This window comes from Lagenorhynchus albirostris, chromosome 18 (genome assembly GCF_949774975.1).
Source record: "Lagenorhynchus albirostris chromosome 18, mLagAlb1.1, whole genome shotgun sequence".
NCBI lineage: Eukaryota > Metazoa > Chordata > Mammalia > Artiodactyla > Delphinidae > Lagenorhynchus > Lagenorhynchus albirostris.
The window spans coordinates 27,765,795-27,789,695 of NC_083112.1; positions in this window are offsets into that span (position 1 = coordinate 27,765,795).

The window sequence follows — 23,901 nt, forward strand, 5'->3', positions numbered from 1 at the left end:
GCTATCTTGTCAAATGTTGCTTTTGTTCAATTTTTTTCTTGGAATCCAATCCAGATTATGTTAAACTCTTTAACTCTGTCCAACACTTCTATTTTGTTTTTAAGTTTTGTTTTACCCAAAATCTTTTAAAGTTTTCATTTGTATATATATATATATATATATATATATATATATATGTATATATTTTTATTTTTGGTGATTTATATTTGTCTAGAAAAACATTTCTTTCTTCTTTTTGTTTCAGTTTCCTCCCATCCCCACTCTCCACCCCTGTATCAGTAGTTTTGGAAGTCAGGTTGCTATTTTAGTTTTTGGAAACCTAATATCTAGCTTTTAAATTTTTGTGTATTTTAATTAATAATTTTGGGTTTTGTTTTCTATTATGTTAATTAGTGATCTTTCTTTGTTATATTATTTCTTTTATGCTAGTATTCCTCTAATGTCCTTTTTTGAGCTTAGACATTTGCACTTATAGATTATATAAAACAACATGATTTTAGGGATATAAATTTACTTGTAATTTCACTTTTTACTGATTCCATAGTTTTTCATTGTGATTTATTTTCAAGTACTTTGTCATTTTATTGTGCTTTTCATGTGTTATGCAGAATTGAGTTGTATATTTCAAAGCTAAAATTTTTAAACTGCTTTAAATTAATACTACTTTATAATTCATTATCAGTTTTGGAATTCTTCAAGGTGTCCTATGGAATTTATTTGTAGTCCATTCTGAAAACATCCCTTGTACATCTGAAAAAAAAAATATATATATATATGTATGTATATATAATCCAGTATTTTCTTGTTCACTAATCAAGGTCATTTTATTTATTTAAAAATGTAAAAGTATATAAAATATATATATATAGAAAATCTTGCTTCTATCTTTATAGCATCCACCCCACCCCTTGCCTTCTTCGTATAATTTTTATTATTTTATGCATATTTTCCAGTATTTCTTTATACATATTTTTGAAAATATATTCTTATTTACCTGTTTCTTACACAGAAGTAATATTATATACATTTTGCTTTTATTGCTTCTTGGTTTTAATTCATAATTCGAATGCTTTTCTCTCAGTTTTAAGGGGATTCACTATGGTTTCTTCTAGTATCTGTAATGTTTCATTTTGTACATTTATCTTATAATAATTTGCAATTTACCCTAGTGGATGATATGAGGAATTATCCTAATTTGTCTTTTTTTTCCCCCAATAGGTAATATATAGTCTTTCCTTATGTATTAAACAGTAATTATTCCCACTAGTTTGAGAAACCAACATATGCAAAAATTCTGAGTTATTTGGATTTATTTCTGTCCTTATGTTCTGTACCATTGATCTATCTATATATTTATGCACCAACGTCATGCCTTTTAATACCTTTTAGTTTTTAATGCTACTTTTTAAAATTACAGAAGCAATTACCCCTTCATTGTTTCCATTCTTCAAAATGTTGCTAATATTACTTGTTTTTGGTTTGTGTGTTTGTGTATGTGTGTGTTTGGGGTTGTTTCCATATAAAGTTTAGGATCAGAATGATTGAAGGAAGTGATCCACAGAGAGTTACAACATTGACTACATTCAGGAAATTAGAAAGACACGTTCCCAAGTGTTGACATTAGGATCATGTTAGCTCAGCCATATAAAAAGATAAAGAAGTAAAACTAACTTTGGTTCCAGGAATAAACACCTTGTTTTTTTATCCAAGGCTACGGTAGCCACCATGAGAACTGATGGTCCAGAGCCATACTGCACCCACTACTGCCCACATTATCAAGATTGACAATCCCTGTACTGTCTCTCCAACTGACTCAGTCCTGACTCTTCTGTACAAATGTATCTGATTAGCAAAACATACTTTCCCTCTGTAACTCCAAACCCAAAGGAATCTAGGTATAGTTAACATTTTTCTATCTCTGAAATAGAGGAAGGTATGCTGTCAGGAGGATTACCAAAATAGTAAATCAACTCTATCTCACAACCTTGTCTGCACAGTCATCTCTTTGAGCATGCTTATTTTAAAGCCTTTGTTAGACAGATTCATAAAGATAACTTCATTCAAATAAGATACTAGTTCTGATTGTTCACTTGCTATCTTTCTTGACATTAGCTTTTTTATATATGTTCTTTAGTTTTTGGAAACAGTGCAATTTTGAGTGGGTAACTTTCTTTTTAATAAATTTATTTATTTTATTTTTGGCGGCGTTGGGTCTTCATTGCTGAACAAGGACTCCCTCTAGTTGTGGTGAGCGGGGCCCACCCCTCGTCATGGTGTGCTGGTCCATCATTGCAGTGGCACCTTCCATTGAGGAGCACGGGCTCTAGGTGTGTGGGCTTCAGTAGTTGTGGCATGAGGACAGAGCAGTTGTGGCTCATGGGCCCAAGAGAACAGGCTCAGCAGCTGTTGTACACAGGCTTAGCTGCTCTGTGGTGTGAGGGATCCTCCCAGACAAGGGCTCGAACCCCTGTCACCTGCATTGACAAGTGGACTCCCACCCACTGCACCACCAGGGAAGCCCCAGAATGGGTAACTTTTTTATATCAGTTTTTCTTTTTTTCTCTCTCCCATTGGAGCAGTTCCCTTATGTTTTGCATATCTACTCTTAGTTTCCAAAAACTCATACAACGTTGCATATTTTACATGCTTTTATTGAGCTGTTACCCTCAGTTGATGTTGAGGATCTCAGAAATGCAGTTACCAATGGAAAGGACACTGGCTGGGTGCCTCTGCATTTCCTTCTGTTTCCTCACCTACAGCTTCCCAAGAACCTGTAACTCCAGCAGGTTGTCAGTGATGTACTTCAGGTTCTTTAATGAGTCTTAACCACCAGCTTCAAGAAGTGAGTTTTGGAGCCCCATATAACTTAGAGGAAATTCAGTCCATATTAACATGTTCCATTTGAATTTCTGTTCCTCATTTTCTCTCTGGACTGAGAGCTCATCTGGTACACAGTGAACAAAGCTTACTGCTCTGTGTTTCTGTGAGCTTTCTAGTACTCAGAAATATTCCTTTTTTAAAGGATGTCTATGCATTTTTTGTTGTCTCTATATTTTATTTATTATTGTGATTTGTTTAGAGCAGAGAGCCTGTATATGTGGAAATATGAACTCAGTATACCAACATTAGTCCAAAGAGCTAGATGTGAGATAATAATATTTCAATGCAATGCAAACTTAATACTAACTTTTTACTATCTCACCTGTGCAACCTACTAGGTTTTGAAGCTCTTTGAAATCGCCTTTGGTGCCCTTCTGATTTTATAAAGGAAATGTTTTTTGTCTGTAAAGGTTACTGTACAATAACTTTCCAAACTGATACCCAGCTCTGTGAATAATCTGAACAAGTAATAAAGTTGATAACATCTATTCTTTTCTAAGACATTTTGTAGATCTGGTGATGTTGGTGGATATTACTGTTTGGAATAGTTATTTGCCTTGTTTATATAGCCACAGCATTACAAGCTGAGATGTTCATCTGATAATAACAGAGAAAGGTTGCAGAGATATAAGGACATTCTTGAAATGAATGAAACAGTCAAAATGCAAAAAAACCATGCCTATATCCTCTGAAATAAAAAACAAGCCAGTAATTTCTGACCAATTTTAAATCTCAATTTCAGTCATGTTAAACTAGCTCCTCTTTTTTTTTTTTTTAACATCTTTATTGGAGTATAATTGCTTTACAATGGTATGTTAGCTTCAGCTTCACAACAAAATGAATCAGTTATATACATACATATATTCCCATATCTCTTCCCGCTTGCGTCTCCCTCCCTCCCACCCTCCCTATCCCACTCCTCCAGGCGGTCACAAAGCACCGAGCTGATCTCCCTGTGCTATGCGGCTGCTTCCCATTAGCTATTTACCTTACGTTTGGTAGTGTATATATGTCCATGCCTCTTTATCGCTTTGTCACTGTTTACCCTTCCCCCTCCCCATAACCTCAAGTCCATTCTCTAGTAAGTCTGTGTCTTTATTCCTGTTTCACCCCTAGGTTTTTCATGACATTTTTTTTTAAATTCCATATGTATGTGTTAGCATACGGTATTTGTCTCTCTCTTTCTGACTTACTTCACTCTGTATGACAGACTCTAGGTCTATCCATCTCATTAAAAATAGCTCAATATCGTCTCTTTTTATGGCTGAGTAATATTCCATTGTATATATGTGCCACATCTTCTTTATCCATTCATCCAATGATGGACACTTAGGTTGTTTCCATCTCCGGGCTATTGTAAATAGAGCTGCAATGAACATTTTGGTACATGACTCTTTTTGAATTATGGTTTTCTCAGGGTATATGCCCAGTAGTGGGATTGCTGGGTCATATGGTAGTTCTATTTGTAGCTTTTTAAGGAACCTCCATACTGTTCTACACAGTGGCTGTATCAATTTACATTCCCACCAACAGTGTAAGAGGGTTCCCTTTTCTCCACACCCTCTCCAGCATTTATTGTTTCTAGATTTTTTGATGATGGCCATTCTGACTGGTGTGAGATGATATCTCATTGTAGTTTTGATTTGCATTTCTCTCATGATTAGTGATGTTGAGCATTCTTTCATGTGTTTGTTGGCAGTCTGTATATCTTCTTTGGAGAAATGTCTATTTAGGTCTTCTGCCCATTTTTGGATTGGGTTGTTTGTTTTTTTGTTATTAAGCTGCATGAGCTGCTTATAAATTTTGGAGATCAATCCTTTGTCAGTTGCTTCATTTGCAAATATTTTTTCCCATTCTGAGGGTTGTCTTTTGGTCTTCTTTATGGTTTCCTTTGCTGCGCAAAAGCTTTTAAGTTTCATTAGGTCCCATTTGTTTACTCTTGTTTTTATTTCCATTTCTCTAGGAGGTGGGTCAAAAAGGACCTTGCTGTGATTTATGTCATAGAGTGTTCTGCCTATGTTTTCCTCTAAGAGTTTGATAGTTTCTGGCCTTACATTTAGGTGTTTAATCCATTTTGAGCTTATTTTTGTGTATGGTTTTAGGGAGTGATCTAATTTCATACCTTTACATGTAGCTGTCCAGTTTTCCCAGCACCACTTATTGAATAGGCTGTCCTTTCTCCACTGTACATTACTGCCTCCTTTGTCAAAGATAAGGTGACCATATGTGCGTGGGTTTATCTCTGGGCTTTCTATCCTGTTCCATTGATCTATCTTTCTGTTTTTGTGCCAGTACCATACCGTCTTGATAACTGTAGCTTTGTAGTATAGTCTGAAGTCAGGAAGCCTGATTCCTCCAGTTCCTTCTTTCGTTCTCAAGATTGCTTTGGCTATTCGGGGTCTTTTGTGTTTCCATACAAATTGCAAAATTTTTTGTTCTAGTTCTGTGAAAAATGCCAGTGGTAGTTTGATAGGGATTGCATTGAATCTATAGATTGCTTTGGGTAGTAGAGTCATTTTCACAATGTTGATTCTTCCAATCCAAGAACATGGTATATCTCTCCATCTATTTGTATCGTCTTTAATTTCTTTCATCAGTGTCTTATAATTTTCTGCATACAGGTCTTTTGTCTCCTTAGGTAGGTTTATTCCTAGATATTTTATTCTTTTTGTTGCAATGGTAAATGGGAGAGTTTTCTTGATTTCACTTTCAGATTTTTCATCATTAGTATATAGGAATGCCAGAGATTTCTGTGCATTAATTTTGTATCCTGCCACTTTACCAAATTCATTCATTAGCTCTAGTAGTTTTCTGGTAGCATCTTTAGGATTCTCTATGTATAGCATCATGTCATCTGCAAACAGTGACAGCTTTACTTCTTCTTTTCCAATTTGGATTCCTTTTATTTCCTTTTCTTCTCTGATTGCTGTGGCTAAAACTTCCAAAACTATGTTGAATAAGAGTGGTGAGAGTGGGCAACCTTGTCTTGTTCCTGATCTTAGTGGGAATGCTTTCAGTTTTTCACCATTGAGGATGATGTTTGCTGTGGGCTTGTCATATATGGCCTTTATTATGTTGAGGAAAGTTCCCTCTATGCCTACTTTCTGCAGGGTTTTTATCATAAATGGGAGTTGAATTTTGTCAAAAGCTTTCTCTGCATCTATTGAGATGATCATATGGTTTTTCTCCTTCAGTTTGTTAATATGGTTTATCACATTGATAGATTTGCATATATTGAAGAATCCTTGCATTCCTGGAATAAACCCCACTTGATCATGGTGTATGAACCTTTTAATGTGCTGTTGGATTCTGTTTGCTAGTATTTTGTTGAGGATTTTTGCATCTATGTTCATCAGTGATATTGGCCTGTAGTTTTCTTTCTTTGTGACATCCTTGTCTGGTTTTCGTATCAAGGTGATGGTGGCCTCGTAGAAGGAGTTTGGGAGTGTTCCTCCCTCTGCTATATTTTGGAAGAGTTTGAGAAGGATAGGTGTTAGCTCTTCTCTAAATGTTTGATAGAATTCGCCTGTGAAGCCATCTGGTCCTGGGCTTTTCTTTGTTGGAAGATTTTTAATCACAGTTTCAATTTCAGTGCTTGTGATTGGTCTGTTCATATTTTCTATTTCTTCCTGATTCAGTCTTGGCAGGTTGTGCATTTCCAAGAATTTGTCCATTTCTTCCAGATTGTCCATTTTATTGGCATAGAGTTGCTTGTAGTAATCTCTCATGATCTCTTTTATTTCTGCAGTGTCAGTTGTTACCTCTCCTTTTTCATTTCTAATTCTATTGATTTGAGTCTTCTCCCTTTTTTTCTTGATGAGTCTGGCTAGTGGTTTCTCTATTTTGTTTATCTTCTCAAAGAACCAGCTTTTAGTTTTATTGATCTTTGCTATTGTTTCCTTCATTTCTTTTTCATTTATTTCTGATCTGATTTTTATGATTTCTTTCCTTCTGCTAGCTTTGGGGTTTTTTTGTTCTTCTTTCTCTAATTGCTTGAGGTGCAAGGTTAGGTTGTTTATTCGAGATGTTTCCTGCTTCTTAAGGTGGGCTTGTATTGCTATAAACTTCCCCCTTAGAACTGCTTTTGCTGCATCCCACAGGTTTTGGGTCGTTGTGTCTCCATTGTCATTTGTTTCTAGGTATTTTTTGATTTCCTCTTTGATTTCTTCAGTGGTCACTTCATTATTAAGTAGTGTATTGTTTAGCCTCCATGTGTTTGTATTTTTTACAGATCTTTTCCTGTAATTGATATCTAGTCTCATGGCATTGTGGTCAGAAAAGATACTTGATATAATTTCAATTTTCTTAAATTTACCAAGGCTTGATTTGTGACCCAAGATATGATCTATCCTGGAGAATGTTCCATGAGCACTTGAGAAAAATGTGTATTCTGTTGTTTTTGGATGGAATGTCCTATAAATATCAATTAACTCCATCTCGTTTAATGTATCATTTAAAGCTTGTGTTTCCTTATTTATTTTCATTTTGGATGATCTGTCCATTGGTGAAAGTGAGGTGTTAAAGTCCCCTACTATGAATGTGTTACTGTCGATTTCCCCTTTTATGGTTGTCAGTATTTGCCTTATGTATTGAGGTGCACCTAAGTTGGGTGCATAAATATTTACAATTGTTATATCTTCCTCTTGGATCGATCCCTTGATCATTATGTAGTGTCCTTCTTTGTCTCTTCTAATAGTCTTTGTTTTAAAGTCTATTTTGTCTGATATGAGAATTGCTACTCCAGCTTTCTTTTGGTTTCCATTTGCATGAAATACCTTTTTCCATCCCCTTACTTTCAGTCTGTATGTGTCTCTAGGTCTGAAGTGGGTCTCTTGTAGACAGCATATATAAGGGTCTTGTTTTTGTATCCATTCAGCCAATCTGTGTCTTTTGGTGGGAGCATTTAGTCCATTTACATTTAAGGTAATTATCGATATGTATGTTCCTATTCCCATTTTCTTAATTGTTTTGGGTTCATTATTGTAGGTCCTTTCCTTCTTTTGTGTTTCTTGCCTAGAGAAGTTCCTTTAGCAGTTGTTGTAGAGCTGGTTTGGTGGTGCTGAACTCTCTCAGCTTTTGCTTGTCTGTAAAGGTTTTAATTTCTCCATCAAATCTGAATGAGATCCTTGCTGGGTAAAGTAATCTTGGTTGCAGGTTTTTCTCCTTCAACACTTTCAATATGTCCTGCCACTCCCTTCTGGCTTGCAGAGTTTCTGCTGAAAGATCAGCTGTTAACCTTATGGGGATTCCCTTGTGTGTTATTTGTTGTTTTTCCCTTGCTGCTTTTAATATGTTTTCTTTGTATTTAATTTTTGACAGTTTGATTAATATGTGTCTTGGCGTATTTCTCCTTGGATTTATCCTGTATGGGACTCTCTGTGCTTCCTGGACTTGATTAACTATTTCTTTTCCCATATTAGGGAAGTTTTCAACTATAATCTCTTCAAATATTTTCTCAGTCCCTTTTTCTCTTCTTCTTCTGGAACCCCTATAATTCGAATGTTGGTGCGTTTAATGTTGTCCCAGAGGTCTCTGAGACTGTCCTCAGTTCTTTTCATTCTTTTTTCTTTTTTCTGCTCTGCAGTAGTTATTTCCACTATTTTATCTTCCAGGTCACTTATCCGTTCTTCTGCCTCAGTTATTCTGCTATTGATCCCATCTAGAGTATTTTTAATTTCATTTATTGTGTTGTTCATCGTTGCTTGTTTCATCTTTAGTTCTTCTAGGTCCTTGTTAACTGATTCTTGCAATTTGTCCATTCTATTGTCCATTCTATCTCCAAGATTTCGGATCAACCTTACTATCATTATTCTGAATTCTTTTTCAGGTAGACTGCCTATTTCCTCTTCATTTGTTAGGTCTGGTGGGTTTTTATCTTGCTCCTTCATCTGCTGTGTGTTTTTCTGTCTTTTCATTTTGCTTATCTTACTGTGTTTGGGGTCTCCTTTTTTGCAGGCTGAAGGTTCGTAGTTCCTGTTGTTTTTTGTGTCTGTCCCCAGTGGCTAAGGTTGGTTCAGTGGGTTGTGTAGGCTTCCTGGTGGAGGGTACTAGTGCCTGTGTTCTGGTGTATGAGGCTGGATCTTGTCTTTCTGGTGGGCAGGTCCACGTCTGGTGGTGTGTTTTGGGGTGTCTGTAGACTTACTATGATTTTGGGCAGCCTCTCTGCTAATGGGTGGGGTTGTGTTCCTGTCTTGCTAGTTGTTTGGCATAGGATGTCTAGCACTGTAGCTTGCTGGTCGTTGAGTGAAGCTGGGTGCTGGCGTTGAGATGGAGATCTCTCGGAGATTTTTGCTGTTTGATATTATGTGCAGCTGGGAGGCCTCTTGTGGACCAGTGTCCTGAAGTTGGCTCTCCCACCTCAGAGGCACAGCACTGACTCCTGGCTGCAGCACCAAGAGCCTTTCATCCACAGGGCTCCTTAATTTGGGATGATTCGTTGTCTATTCAGGTATTCCACAGATGCAGGGTATATCAAGTTGATTGTGGAGCTTTAATCCGCTGCTTCTGAGGCTGCTGGGAGAGATTTCCCTTTCTCTTCTTTGTTCTGACAGTTCCCAGGGGCTCAGCTTTGGATTTGGCCCCGCCTGTGCGTGTAGGTCGCTGGAGGGCGTCTGTTCTTTGCTCAGACAGGACGGGGTTAAAGGAGCCGCTGATTCGGAGGCTCTGGCTCACCCAGGCCGGGGGGTAGGGAGGGTCACGGAGTGCGGGGCGGGCCTGCAGCGGCAGAGGCCGGCGTGACGCTGTAGCCTGAGGGCGCCGTGCGCTCTCCCGGGGGAGCCGTCTCTGGATCCCGGGACCCTGGCAGTGGCGGGCTGCACAGGCTCCCCGGAAGGGCGTGTGGCTAGTGACCTGTGCTCGCACACAGGCCTCCTGACGGCGGCAGCAGCGGCCTCAGCGTCCCATGTCCGTCTCTGGGCTCCGCAATCTTAGCCGCGGCTCGCGCCCGTCCCTGGAGCCCTCTCAAGCAGCGCTCTTAATCCCCTCTCCTCGTGCACCAGGAAACAAAGAGGGACGTAAAAGTCTCTTGCCTCTTCGGCAGGTCCAGACCCCTCCCCGGACTCTCTCCCGGCCAGCCGCGGCGCACCAACGCCCTGCAGGCTGTGTTCACGCCGCCAACCTCAGTCCTCTCCCGGCGCTCCGACAAAAGCCGGAGCCTCAGCTCCCAGTCCCGCCCGCCCCGGCGGGCGAGCAGACAAGCCTCTCGGCTGGTGAGTGCCGGTCGGCCCGATCCTCTGCGCTGGAATCTGTCCGCTTTGCCCTCCGCACCCCTGTTGCTGTGCTCTCCTCCGCGGCTCCCAAGCTCCCCCACTCCGCCTCCCGAAGTCTCCACCCGCGAAGGGGCTTCCTAGTGTGTGGACACTTTTCCTCCTTCACAGCTCTCTCCCGCTGGTGCAGGACCCGTCCCTATCCTTTTGTCTCTGTTTAGTTTTTTCTTTTGCCCTAACCAGGTACGTGGGGGGTTCCTTGCCTTTTGGGAGGTCTGAGGTCTTCTGCCAGCGTTCAGTAGGTGCTCCGTAGGAGTTGTTCCACGCGTAGATGTACTTCTGGTGTATCTGTGGAGAGGAAGGTGATCTCCGCGTCTTACTCTTCCGCCATCTTCCCGGAAGTCCCCTCTTCTTTCTTGCTTAACCAAATTGAACTTAATTTTTATTTTTTTTCATTTATAGAGCAGGTCTAGAGAGTTATATTAAGCAGGGGAAAAACACCTGCTAAATAAATACAGCAGCTCTTCCCCCTCTAGGAGCAACCAGGGATTTGACTTGTTTAAGCTTAAATGATAAAACAAATAGTTGCCAAATCAAACAAGAACCTTGTGTTGTAACAGAGTTTCCCCTAAAGTATTTCTTACTACAAACCTAAATAGCCCATATTTTATGGAACTTTTCTATTAACTTTTCCCTCTGACAACCCTCCATGTAATTACAGATGCCTGAAAAATTCTAATTCTATATATATATATATATATATATATACATATATATATTTCAATATATATTTTTTAATCCATTACATTGTTTTTGAGAAAAATGTAACATTTCTTTTTTTTTTCACACACACAAACTGTATTTTATTTTTACAAGAGATAAACTGACACCAAGCATTGTAAATGGATGACCACAACAAAAGCAATAATGATTGCAATTACCAAACACGAAACACACTCATACTGTGTCATAATACTGACATCCAGTCCAGTAATCCTCCACTGTAACAGTTCCTTTACTTTACAGTGAAAATTGATTTGTATATATTTTTTTGCCTCTTAGTCCTTGTGGGATTCTTTTTATTCAAACAGAAAGTCACTAAAATTATAATCATCCTCATCAGTTCACTCAGTTCCATGTAATTATTTTTTTTATCTTGATCTTTTGTTATCATTTTTATGAATTCATCAGCTTTCCAATAGAGTTCTGAAAATGCTTATTTATTCAGTTCAGCAGTATAGTCAGTTACCAGAAACCTGTACTTGTCAGAGTCTTTTCCATGAATTCCTTGAAGATGAAACCCTTTTATAGGAACATATTTGCAAAAGCATCAGAGTACACCCAGAACTGTCTGTAAATGAAAAAAGACTTAATAATGACCATGGTTAAAGATTTGATGAAAGTTCATAATAATGCAATTGACAAGGAAATTTAGTTATTTCTGATATACATTTTAAAGTAAAAACTAGAATTATGACTTATAACATTATACCAGAACATATAAGATTTTAAGAAATTTCATGTAATGTCTAAAACATTTATGTTAACATATTTCCATACAAATAACCCAAAGAAAGTTTAGTGTTAGTTGTTTTTGTTTGTTATTTTGTTTATACTGCAGGTTCTTCTTAATCATCAGTTTTATACACATCAGTGTATACATGTCAATACCAATTGCCCAATTCAGCACACCACAATCCCCATCCCACTGCGGTTTTCCCCCTTGGTGTCCATACGTTTGTTCTCTACATCAGTGTCTCAACTTCTGCCCTTCAAACTGGTTCATCCGTACCATTTTTCTAGGTTCCACATACATGCGTTAATATACGATATTTGTTTTTCTCTTTCTGACTTACTTCACTCGGTATGACAGTCTCTAGATCCATCCACATCTCAACAAATGACTCAATTTCGTTCCTTTTTATGGATGAGTAATATTCCATTGTATATATGTACCACAACTTTTTTTTTTAACATCTTTATTGGGGTATAATTGATTTACAATGGTGTGTTAGTTTCTGCTTTACAACAAAGTGAATCAGTTATACATATACATATGTTCCCATATGTCTTCCCTCTTGCGTCTCCCTCCCTCCCACCCTCCCTATCCCACCACTCCAGGCTGTCACAAAGCACCGAGCCAATATCCCTGTGCCATGTGGCTGCTGCCCACTAGCTATCTACCTTACTACGTTTGTTAGTGTGTATATGTCCATGACTCTCTCTTGCCCTGTCACAGCTCACCCTTCCCCCTCCCCATAACCTCAAGTCCATTCTCTAGTAAGTCTGCGTCTTTATTCCTGTTTCACCCCTAGGTTTTTCATGACATTTTTTTTTAAATTCCATATGTATGTGTTAGCATACGGTATTTGTCTCTCTCTTTCTGACTTACTTCACTCTGTATGACAGACTCTAGGTCTATCCATCTCATTAAAAATAGCTCAATTTCGTTTCTTTTTAAGGCTGAGTAATATTCCATTGTAGATATGTGCCACATCTTCTTTATCCATTCATCCGATGATGGGCACTTAGGTTGTTTCCATCTCCGGGCTATTGTAAATAGAGCTGCAATGAACATTTTGGTACATGACTCTTTTTGAATTTTGGTTTTCTCAGGGTATATGCACAGTAGTGGGATTGCTGGGTCATATGGTAATTCTATTTGTAGTTTTTTAAGGAACCTCCATACTGTTCTCCATAGTGGCTGAACCAATTCACATTCCCACCAGCAGTGCAAGAGTGTTCCCTTTTCTCCACACCCTCTCCAGCATTTATTGTTTCTAGATTTTTTGATGATGGCCATTCTGACTGGTGTGAGATGATATCTCATTGTAGTTTTGATTTGCATTTCTCTAATGATTAATGATGTTGAGCATTCTTTCATGTGTTTGCTGGAATTCTGTATATCTTCTTTGCAGAAATGTCTATTTAGGTCTTCTGCCCATTTTTGGATTGGGTTGTTTGTTTTTTTGTTATTGAGCTGCATGAGCTGCTTGTATATTTTGGAGATTAATCCTTTCTCAGTTGCTTCACTTGCAAATATTTTCTCCCATTCTGAGGGTTGTCTTTTGGTCTTCTTTATGGTTTCCTTTGCTGTGCAAAAGCTTTTAAGTTTCATTAGGTCCCATTTGTTTATTGTTGTTTTTATTTCCATTACTCTAGGAGGTGGGTCAGAAAGGATCTTGCTGTGATTTATGTCATAGAGTGTTCTGCCTATGTTTTCCTCTAAGAGTTTGATAGTTTCTGGCCTTACATTTAGGTCTTTAATCCATTTTGAGCTTACTTTTGTGTATGGTGTTAGGGAGTGATCTAATCTCATACTTTTACATGTACCTGTCCAGTTTTCCCAGCACCATTTATTGAAGAGGCTGTCCTTTCTCCACTCTACATTCCTGCCACCTTTATCAAAGATAAGGTGTCCATATGTGCGTGGGTTTATCTCTGGGCTTTCTATCCTGTTCCATTGATCTATCTTCCTGTTTTTGTGCCAGTACCATACTGTCTTGATTACTCTAGCGTTGTAGTATAGTCTGAAGTCAGGGAGCCTGATTCCTCCAGCTCCTTTTGTCGTTCTCAAGATTGTTTTGGCTATTCGGGGTCTTTCGTGTTTCCATACAAACTGCGAAATTTTTTATTCTAGTTCTGTGAAAAATGCCAGTGGTAGTTTGATAGGGATTGCATTGAATCTATAGATTGCTTTGGGTAGTAGAGTCATTTTCACAATGTTGATTCTTCCAATCCAAGAACATGGTATATCTCTCCATCTATTTGTATCATCTTTAATTTTTTTCATCAGTGTCTTATAATTTTCTGCATACAGGTCTTTTGTCTCCTTACGTAGGTTTATTTCTAGATATTTTATTCTTTTTGTTGCAATGGTAAATGGGAGTGTTTTCTTGATTTCACTTTCAGATTTTTCATCATTAGTATATAGGAATGCCAGAGATTTCTGTGCATTAATTTTGTATCCTGCCACTTTACCAAATTCATTCATTAGCTCTAGTAGTTTTCTGGTAGCATCTTTAGGATTCTCTATGTATAGTATCATGTCATCTGCAAACAGTGACAGCTTTACTTCTTCTTTTCCAATTTGGATTCCTTTTATTTCCTTTTCTTCTCTGATTACTGTGGCTAAAACTTCCAAAACTATGTTGAATAAGAGTGGTGAGAGTGGGCAACCTTGTCTTGTTCCTGATCTTAGTGGGAATGCTTTCAGTTATTCACCATTAAGGATGATGTTTGCTGTGGGCTTATCATATATGGCCTTTATTATGTTGAGGAAATTTCCCTCTATGCCTACTTTCTACAGGGTTTTTATCATAAATGGGTGTTGAACTTTGTCGAAAGCTTTCTCTGCATCTATTGAGATGATCATATGCTTTTTCTCCTTCAATTTGTTATTATGATTTATCACATTGATAGATTTGCGTATACTGAAGAATCCTTGCATTCCTGGAATAAACCCCACTTGATCATGGTGTATGATCCTTTTAATGTGCTGTTGGATTCTGTTTGCTAGTATTTTGTTGAGGATTTTTGCATGTATGTTCATCAGTGATATTGGCCTGTAGTTTTCTTTCTTTGTGACATCCTTGTCTGGTTTTGGTATCAAGGTGATGGTGGCCTCATAGAAGGAGTTTGGGAGTGTTCCTCCCTCTGTTATATTTTGGAAGAGTTTGAGAAGGATAGGTGTTAGCTCTTCTCTAAATGTTTGATAGACTTCGCCTGTGAAGCCATCTGGTCCTGGGCTTTTCTTTGTTGGAAGATTTTTAATCATTGTTTCAATTTCAGTGCTTGTGATTGGTCTGTTCATATTTTCTATTTCTTCCTGATTCAGTCTTGGCAGGTTGTGCATTTCCAAGAATTTGTCCATTTCTTCCAGATTGTCCATTTTATTGGCATAGAGTTGCTTGTAGTAATCTCTCATGATCCTTTGTATTTATGCAGTGTCAGTTGTTACTTCTCCTTTTTCATTTCTAATTCTATTGATTTGAGTCTTCTCCCTTTTTTTCTTGATGAGTCTGGCTAGTGGTTTCTCTATTTTGTTTATCTTCTCAAAGAACCAGCTTTTAGTTTTATTGATCTTTGCTATTGTTTCCTTCATTTCTTTTTCATTTATTTCTGATCTGATTTTTATGATTTCTTTCCTTCTGCTAGCTTTGGGGTTTTTTTGTTCTTCTTTCTCTAATTGCTTGAGGTGCAAGGTTAGGTTGTTTATTCGAGATGTTTTCTGCTTCTTAAGGTGGGCTTGTATTGCTATAAACTTCCCCCTTAGAACTGCTTTTGCTGCATCCCACAGGTTTTGGGTCATTGTGTCTCCACTGTCATTTGTTTCTAGGTATTTTTTTTATTTCCTCTTTGATTTCTTCAGTGATCACTTCATTATTAAGTAGTGTATTATCTAGCCTCCATGTGTTTGTGTTTTTTACAGATCTTTTCCTGTAATTGATATCTAGTCTCATGGCGTTGTGGTCTGAAAAGATACTTGATACAATTTCAATTTTCTTAAATTTACCAAGGCTTGATTTGTGACCCAAGATATGATCTATCCTGGAGAATGTTCCATGAGCACTTGAGAAAAATGTGTATTCTGTTGTTTTTGGATGGAGTGTCCTATAAATATCAATTAAGTCCATCTCGTTTAATGTATCATTTAAAGCTTGTGTTTCCTTATTTATTTTCATTTTGGATGATCTGTCCATTGGTGAAAGTGAGGTGTTAATGTCCCCTACTATGAATGTGTTACTGTCGATTTCCCCTTTTATGGCTGTTATTTTTTGCCTTATGTATTGAGGTGCTCCTATGTTGGGTGCATAAATATTTACAATTGTTATATCTTCTTCTTGGATCGATCCCTTGACCATTATGTAGTGTCCTTCTTTGTCTCTTTTAATAGTCCTTATTTTAAAGTCTATTTTGTCTGATATGAGAATTGCTACTCCAGCTTTCTTTTGGTTTCCATTTGCATGGAATATCTTTTTCCATCCCCTCACTTTCAGTCTGTATGTGTCTCTAGGTCTGAATTGGGTCTCTTGTAGACAGCATATATAAGGGTCTTGTTTTTGTATCCATTCAGCCAATCTCTGTCTTTGGTTGGAGCATTTAGTCCATTTACATTTAAGGTAATTATCGATATGTATGTTCCTATTCCCATTTTCTAAATTGTTTTGGGTTCGTTATTATAGGTCTTTTCCTTCTCTTGTGTTTCTTGTCTACAGAAGTTCCTTTAGCATTTGTTGTAAAGCTGGTTTGGTGGTGCTGAACTCTCTCAGCTTTTGCTTGTCTGTAAAGGTTTTAATTTCTCCATCAAATCTGAATGAGATCCTTGCTGTAGTCTTGGTTGCAGGTTTTTCTCCTTCATCACTTTCAGTATGTCCTGCTACTCCCTTCTGGCTTGTAGGGTTTCTGCTGAGAGATCAGCTGTTAACCTTATGGGGATTCCCTTGTGTGTTATTTGTTGTTTTTCCCTTGCTACTTTTAATATGCTTTATTTGTATTTAATTTTTGACAGTTTTATTAATATGTGTCTTGGCATATTTCTCCTTGTATTTATCCTGTATGGGACTCTCTGTCCTTCCTGGACTTATTTCCTTTCCCATATCTCTTCAAATATTTTCTCAGTCCCTTTCTTTTTCTCTTCTTCTTCTGGAACCCCTATAATTCGAATGTTGGTGCATTTAATGTTGTCCCAGAGGTCTCTGAGACTGTCCTCAGTTCTTTTCATTCTTTTTTCTTTATTCTGCTCTGCAGTAGTTATTTCCACTATTTTATCTTCCAGGTCACCTATCCATTCTTCTGCCTCAGTTATTCTGCTATTGATCCCATCTAGAGTACTTTTACTTTCATTTATTGTGTTGTTCATCGTTGCTTGTTTCATCTTTATTTCTTCTAGGTCCTTGTTAACTGTTTCTTGCATTTTGTCCATTCTATTTCCAAGATTTCGGATCATCCTTACTATCATTATTCTGAATTCTTTTTCAGGTAGACTGCCTATTTCCTCTTCATTTGTTAGGTCTGGTGCATTTTTATCTTGCTCCTTTATCTGCTGTGTGTTTTTCTGTCTTCTCATTTTGCTTATCTTAGTGTGTTTGGGGTCTCCTTTTTGCAGACTGCAGGTTCGTAGTTCCCGCTGTTTTTGATGTCTGTCTCCAGTGGCTAAGGTTGGTTCAGTGGGTTGTGTAGGCTTCCTGTTGGAGGGGACTAGTGCCTGTGTTGTGGTGGATGAGGCTGGATCTTGTCTCTCTAGTGGGCAGGTTCACGTCTGGTGGTGTGTTTTGGGGTTTCTGTGGCCTTATTATGATTTTAGGCAGCCTCTCTGCTAATGGGTGGGGTTGTGTTCCTGTTTTGCTAGTTGTTTGGCATAGGTTGTCCAGCACTGTGGCTTGCTTGTCATTGAGTGAAGCTGGGTGCTGGTGTTAAGATGGAGGTCTCTGGGAGATTTTCACAGTTTAATATTATGTGGAGCTGGGAGGTCTCTTGTTGACCAGTGTCCTGAAGTTGGCTCTCCTACCTCAGAGGCAGAGCCCTGACTCCTGGCTGGAGCACCAAGAGCCTTTTATCCACACGGCTCAGAATAAAAGGGAGAAAAAGTAGAGAGAATTAGTAGAAGTGTCAGGAAAGAAAGAAGGAAAGGAGGGTAGGAAGGAAGGAAGAAAGAAAGAAAGAAGCAAAGAAGGAAAGAAGGTAAGAAGGAAAGAAAGGAGGGAGGGAGGGAGGAAGGAAGGAAGGAGGGAAAGAAGGAAAAAAGACAGAAAGAAAGAAGATACAGTAAAAATAAAATAAAATATAATAAAGTTATTGAATTAAAAAATACTTATTTAGAAAAAAAGAAAAAAAAGGGACGGATAGAACCTTAGGACAAATGTTGGAAGCAAAGCTATACAGAGAAAATCTTACACAGAAGCGTATACATACACCCTCACAAAAAGAGGTAAAGGGGGAAAATCATAAATCTTGCTCTCAGAGACCACCTCCTCAATTTGGGGTGATTCCTTGTCTAAAGGAGGGAAGGAAGGAAGAAAGGAAGGAAGGAAAGAAAGAAAGAAAGAAAGAAAGAAAGAAAGAAAGAAAGAAAGAAAGAAAGAAAGAAAGAAAGAAAGAAAGAAAGGTAAAGTATAATAAAGTTATTAAAATTAAAATTAATTATTAAGAAAAAAAATTTAAAAAAAACATGGACGGATAGAACCCTAGGACAAATGGTGGAAGCAAGACTATACAGACAAGATCTCACACAGAAGCATACACATACACATTCACAAAAAGAGGAAAAGGGAAAAAAATCATAGATCTCGCTCCTAAAGTCCACCTCCTCAATTTGGGATTATTCCTTGTCTATTCAGGTATTCCACAGATGCAGGGTATATCAAGTTGATTGTGGAGCTTTAATCCGCTGCTTCTGAGGCTGCTGGGAGAGATTTCCCTTTCTCTTCTTTGTTCTCACAGCTCACAGGTGCTCAGCTTTGGATTTGGCCCTGCCTCTGCGTAGGTCGCTGGAGGGCGTCTGTTTTTTGCTCAGGCAGGACGGGATTAAAGGAGCCGCTGATTCGGGGGCTCTGGTGCACTCAGGCCGGGGGGGGGGGAGGAGGGAGGGGCACTGCATGCGGGGCGGGCCTGCGGAGGCAGAGGCTGGCGTGACGTTGCTGCAGCCTGAGACCCGCCGTGCGTTTTCCCGGGGAAGTTGTCCCTGGATCTCGGGAACCTGGCAGTAGCGGGCTGCACAGGCTCCACGGAAGAGGGGTGTGGAGAGTGACCTGTGCTCGCACACACGCCCCTTGGTGGCGGCAGCAGCAGCCTTAGCATCTCCCACCCGTCTCTGGGGTTCACGCTTTTAGCCGCGGCTCGCTCCTGTCTCTGGAGTTCCTTTAAGCAGCGCTCTTAAACCCCTCTCCTCGCACACCAGGAAACAAAGAGGGAAGAAAAATTCTCTTGCCTCTTCGGCAGGTGCAGACTTTTCCCCGGACTCCCTCCCAGCTAGCCATGGTGCACTAACCCCTTCAGGCTATGTTCAAGCTGCCAACCCCAGTCCTCTCCCTGCGCTCCGTCCGAAACCGAAACCCAGCCTCAGCTCGCAGCCCCGCCCACCCCGGCGGGTGAGCAGACAAGCCTCTCGGGCCGGTGAGTGCCGGTCGGCACCGATCCTCTGTGCGGGAATCTCCCCGCTTTGCCCTCCGCACCCGTTGCTGTGCACTCCTCCGCGGCTTCGAAGCTCCCCCCTCCGCCTCCCGCAGTCTCCGCCCACGAAGGGGCTTCCTAGTGTGTGGAAACTTTTCCTCCCTCACAGCTCCCTCCCACTGGTGCAGGTGCCTTCCCTATTCTTTTGTCTCTGTTTTTTCTTTTTTTCTTTTGCCCTACCCAAGTACGTGGGGAGTTTCTTGCCTTTTGGGAGGTCTGAGGTCTTCTGCCAGCCTTCAGTAGGTGTTCTGTAGGAGTTGTTCCACGTGTAGATGTATTTCTGGTGTATCTGTGGGGAGGAAGGTGATCTCCGCGTCTTATTCTTCCGCCATCTTCAAGGTCCGCCCTGTACCACGACTTCTTTATCCATTCATCTGTCGATGGGCATTTAGGTTGCTTCCATGGCCTGGCTATTGTAAGTAGTACTGCAATGCACATTGGGGTGCATGTGTCTTTTTGAATTATGGTTTTCTCTGGGTATATGCCCAGTAGTGAGATTGCTGGGTCAGGTGGTAATTCGATTTTTAGTTTTTTAAGAAACCTCCATACTGTTCTCCATAGTGGCTGTATCAATTTACATTCCCACCAACACTGCAAGAGGGTTCCCTTTTCTCCACACCCTCTCCAGCATTTGTTGTTTGTAAATTATCTGATGATGCCCATTCTAACTGGTGTGAGGTGATACCTCACTGTAGTTTTGATTTGCATTTCTCTAATAATTAATGATGCTGACCACCTTTTCATGTGTTACTTGGCCATCTTTATGTCTTCTTTAGAGAAATTTCTATTTAGATCTTCTGCCCACTTTTGGATTGGAATGTTTGTTTCTTTAATATTGAGCTGTTTATATATTTTGGAGATTAATCCTTTGTCAGTTGCTTCATTTGCAAATATTTTCTCCCATTCTGAGGGTTGTCTTTTTCTCTTTTTTATGGTTTCCTTTGCTGTGCAAAAGCTTTGAAGTTTCATTAGGTCCCATTTGTTTATTTTTGGTTTTATTTCCATTACTCTAGGAGGTGGATCAAAAAGGTCTTGCTGTGGGGCTTCCCTGGTGGTGCAGTGGTTGAGAATCTGCCTGCTAATGCAGGGGACATGGGTTTGAGCCCTGGTCTGGGAGGATCCCACATGCCGCAGAGCGGCTGGGCGCATGAGCCACAACTACTGAGCCTGCGCGTCTGGAGCCTGTGTTCTGCAACAACAGAGGCCACAATAGTGAGAGGCCCAGGCACTGCGATGAAGAGTGGCCCTCGCTTGCCACAATTAGAGAAAGCCCTCACACTGAAACGAAGACCCAACACAGCAGAAGTAAATTAATTAATTAATAAATTCTTAAAGAAAAAAAAAAGGTCTTGCTGTAATTTATATCAGAGTGTTCTTCCAACGTTTTCCTCTAAGAGATTTATAGTGCTCAGTCTTACACTTAGGTCTCAAAACCATTTTGAGTTTATTTTTGTGTATGGTGTTAGGGAGTGTTCTAATTTCATTATTTTACATATAGCTGTCCAGTTTTCCCAGCACCACTTATTGAAGAGACTGCCTTTTCTCCATTGTATATCTTTGCCTCCTTTGTCATAGATTAGTTGACCATAGGTGTGTAGGTTTATCTCTGGGCTTTCTATATTGTTGCATTGATCTATGTTTCTGTTTTTGTGCCAGTACCATATTTTCTTGATTACTGTAGCTTTGTAGTATAGTCTGAAGTCAGGGAGTCTGATTCTTGCAGCTCCATTTTCTTTCCTTCAAGACTGCTTGGCTATTTGGGGTCTTTTGTGTCTCCATACAAATTTTAAGATGATTTGTTCTAGTTCTGTAAAAAAATGCCATTGGTATTTTGATAGGGATTGCATTGAATCTGTAGATTACTTTGGGTAGTATAGTCATTTTCACAATATTGAATCTTCCAATCCAAGAACATGTGTATCTCTCCATCTGTTGGTGTCATCTTTAATTTCTTTCATCAGTGTCTTATAGTTTTCTGCATACAGGTCTTTTTTCTCCTTAGGTAGGTTTGTACCTAGGTATTTTATTCTTTTTGTTGCAATGGTAAATGGGAGTGTTTCCATAATTTCTCTTTCAGATTTTTCATCATTGGTGTATAGGAATGCAAGAGATTTCTGTGCATTAATTTTGTATCCTGCTACTTTACCAAATTCATTGATTAGCTCCAGTAGTTTTCTGGTGGCATTTTTAGGATTCTCTATGTATAGTATCATATAATCTGCAAACAGTGACAGTTTTAATTCTTCTTTTCCAATTTGTATTCCTTTTATTTCTTTTTCTTCTCATTGCTGTGGCTAAGACTTCCAAAACTATGTTGAATAATAGTGGTGAGAGTGGACATCCTTGTCTCATTCCTGATCTTAGAGGAAATGCTTTCAGTTTTTTACCATTGGGAATGATGTTTTCTGTGGGTTTGTCGTATATGGCCTTTATTATGTTGAGATACATTCCCTCTATGCCCACTTTCTGGAGAGTTTTTATCATAAATGTGTGTTGAATTTTGTCTAAAGCTTTTCCTGCATCTATTGAGATGATCATATGGTTTTTATTCTTCAGTTTGTTAATTTGGTGTATCACATTGATTGATTTGTGTATATTGAAGTATCCTTGCATCCCTGGGATAAATCCCACTTGATCATTGTGTATGATCCTTTTAATGTGTTGTTGGATTCTGTTTGGTAGCATTTTGTTTAGGATTATTGCATCTATATTCATCAGTGATATTGGTCTGTAATTTTCTTTTTTTTTCAGTATCTTTTTCTCATTTTGGTATAAGGGTGATGGTGACCTCATAGAATGAGTTTGGGAGTGTTCCTTCCTCTGCAATTTTTTGGAAGAGTTTGAGAAGGATGGGTGTTAGTTCTTCTCTAACTGTTTGATAGAATTCACCTGTGAAGTCATCCGCTCCTGGACATTTGTTTGTTGGAAGACTTTTAATCACAGTTTCAATTTCAGTACTTGTGATTGGTCTGTTCATATTTTCTGTTTCTTTCTGGTTCAGTCTTGGAAGGTTATACATTTCTAAGAATTTGTCCATTTCTTCCAGTTTGTCTCTTTTATTGGCATAGAGTTGCTTACAGTAGTCTCTTAGGATGCTTTGTATTTCTGCAGTGTCTGTTGTAACTTCTCCTTTTTCATTTCTAATTTTATTGATTTGAGTCCTGTCTCTCTTTTTCTTGATGAGTCTGGGCAATGGTTTATCAATTTTGTTTATCTTCTCAAAGAACCAGCTTTTAGTTTTATTGATCTTTGCTATTGTTTCCTTTGTTTCTATTTCATTTTTTTCTGCTCTGGTCTTTATGATTTATTTCCTTTTGCTAACTTTGGGTTTTGTTTGTTCTTCTTTTCCTAGTTCCTTTAGGTGTAAAGTTATATTGTTTAATTGAGATTTTTCTTGTTTCTTGAGATAGGATTGTATAGCTATAAACTTCCCTCTTAGAACTGCTTTTGCTGCATCCCATAGGTTTTGGATCATCGTGTTTTCATTGTTATTTGTCTCTAGGCATTTTTTGATTTCCTCTCTGATTTCTTAGTGATCTATTGGTTATTTAGTAACATAGTGTTTCTCCTCCATGTGTTTGTGTTTTTTACGTTTTTATCCCTTAATTCATTTCTAATCTCATAGCATTGTGGTTAGAAAAGATGCTTGATATGATTTCAGTTATCTTAAATTTATGGAGGCTTGATTTGTGACCCAAGATGTGATCTATCCTGGAGAATGTTCCATGTGCACTTTTTTTAAAATTTATTTTTAACATCTTTATTGGAGTATAATTGCTTTAAAATATTGTGTTAGTTTCTGCCATATAACAAAGTGAATCAGCTATATGCATACATAAAACCTGATAGACCCTCCATCTCGCATATCCCTCTAGTACTCCCTATCCAGCCCCTCTACATGGAGACAAAGCACCAAGCTGATCTCACTGTGCTATGTGGCTACTTCCCACTAGCTATCTATTTTACATTTGGTAGTGTATATATGTCTGTGACACTCTCTCACTTCGTCCCTGCTTACCCCTCCCCTTCCCCATGTCCTCAAGTCCATACTCTATGTCTGCATCTTTAATCCTGTCCTGCCCCTAGGTTCTTCAGAACCATTTTTTTTTTTTTAGATTCCATATATGTGTTAGCATACTGTATTTGCTTTTCTCATTCTGACTTACTTAACTCTGTATGACAGTGTCTATGTCCATCCACCTCACTACAAATAACTCAATTTCATTTCTTTTTATGGCTGAGTAATATACCATTGTATATATGTATCACATCTTCTTTATCCATTCATCTGTCGATGGACACTTAGGTTGCTTCCATGCCCTGGTTATTGTAAAAAGAGCTTCAATGAACATTGTAGTACATGCATCTTTTTGAATTATGGTTTATCAGGGTATATACCCAGTAGTGGGATTAATGGGTCATATGGTAGTTTTATTTGTAGTATTTTAAGGAACCTCCATACTGTTCTCCATTGTGGCTGTATTAATTTACATTCCCACCAACAGTGCAAGAGGGTTCCCTTTTCTCCACACCCTCTCCAGCACTTGTAGCTTGTAGAGTTTCTGAATATTCCCATTCTAACTGGTGTGAGGTAATACCTCATTGTAGTTTCGATCTGCATTTCTCTAATGATTAGTGATGTTGA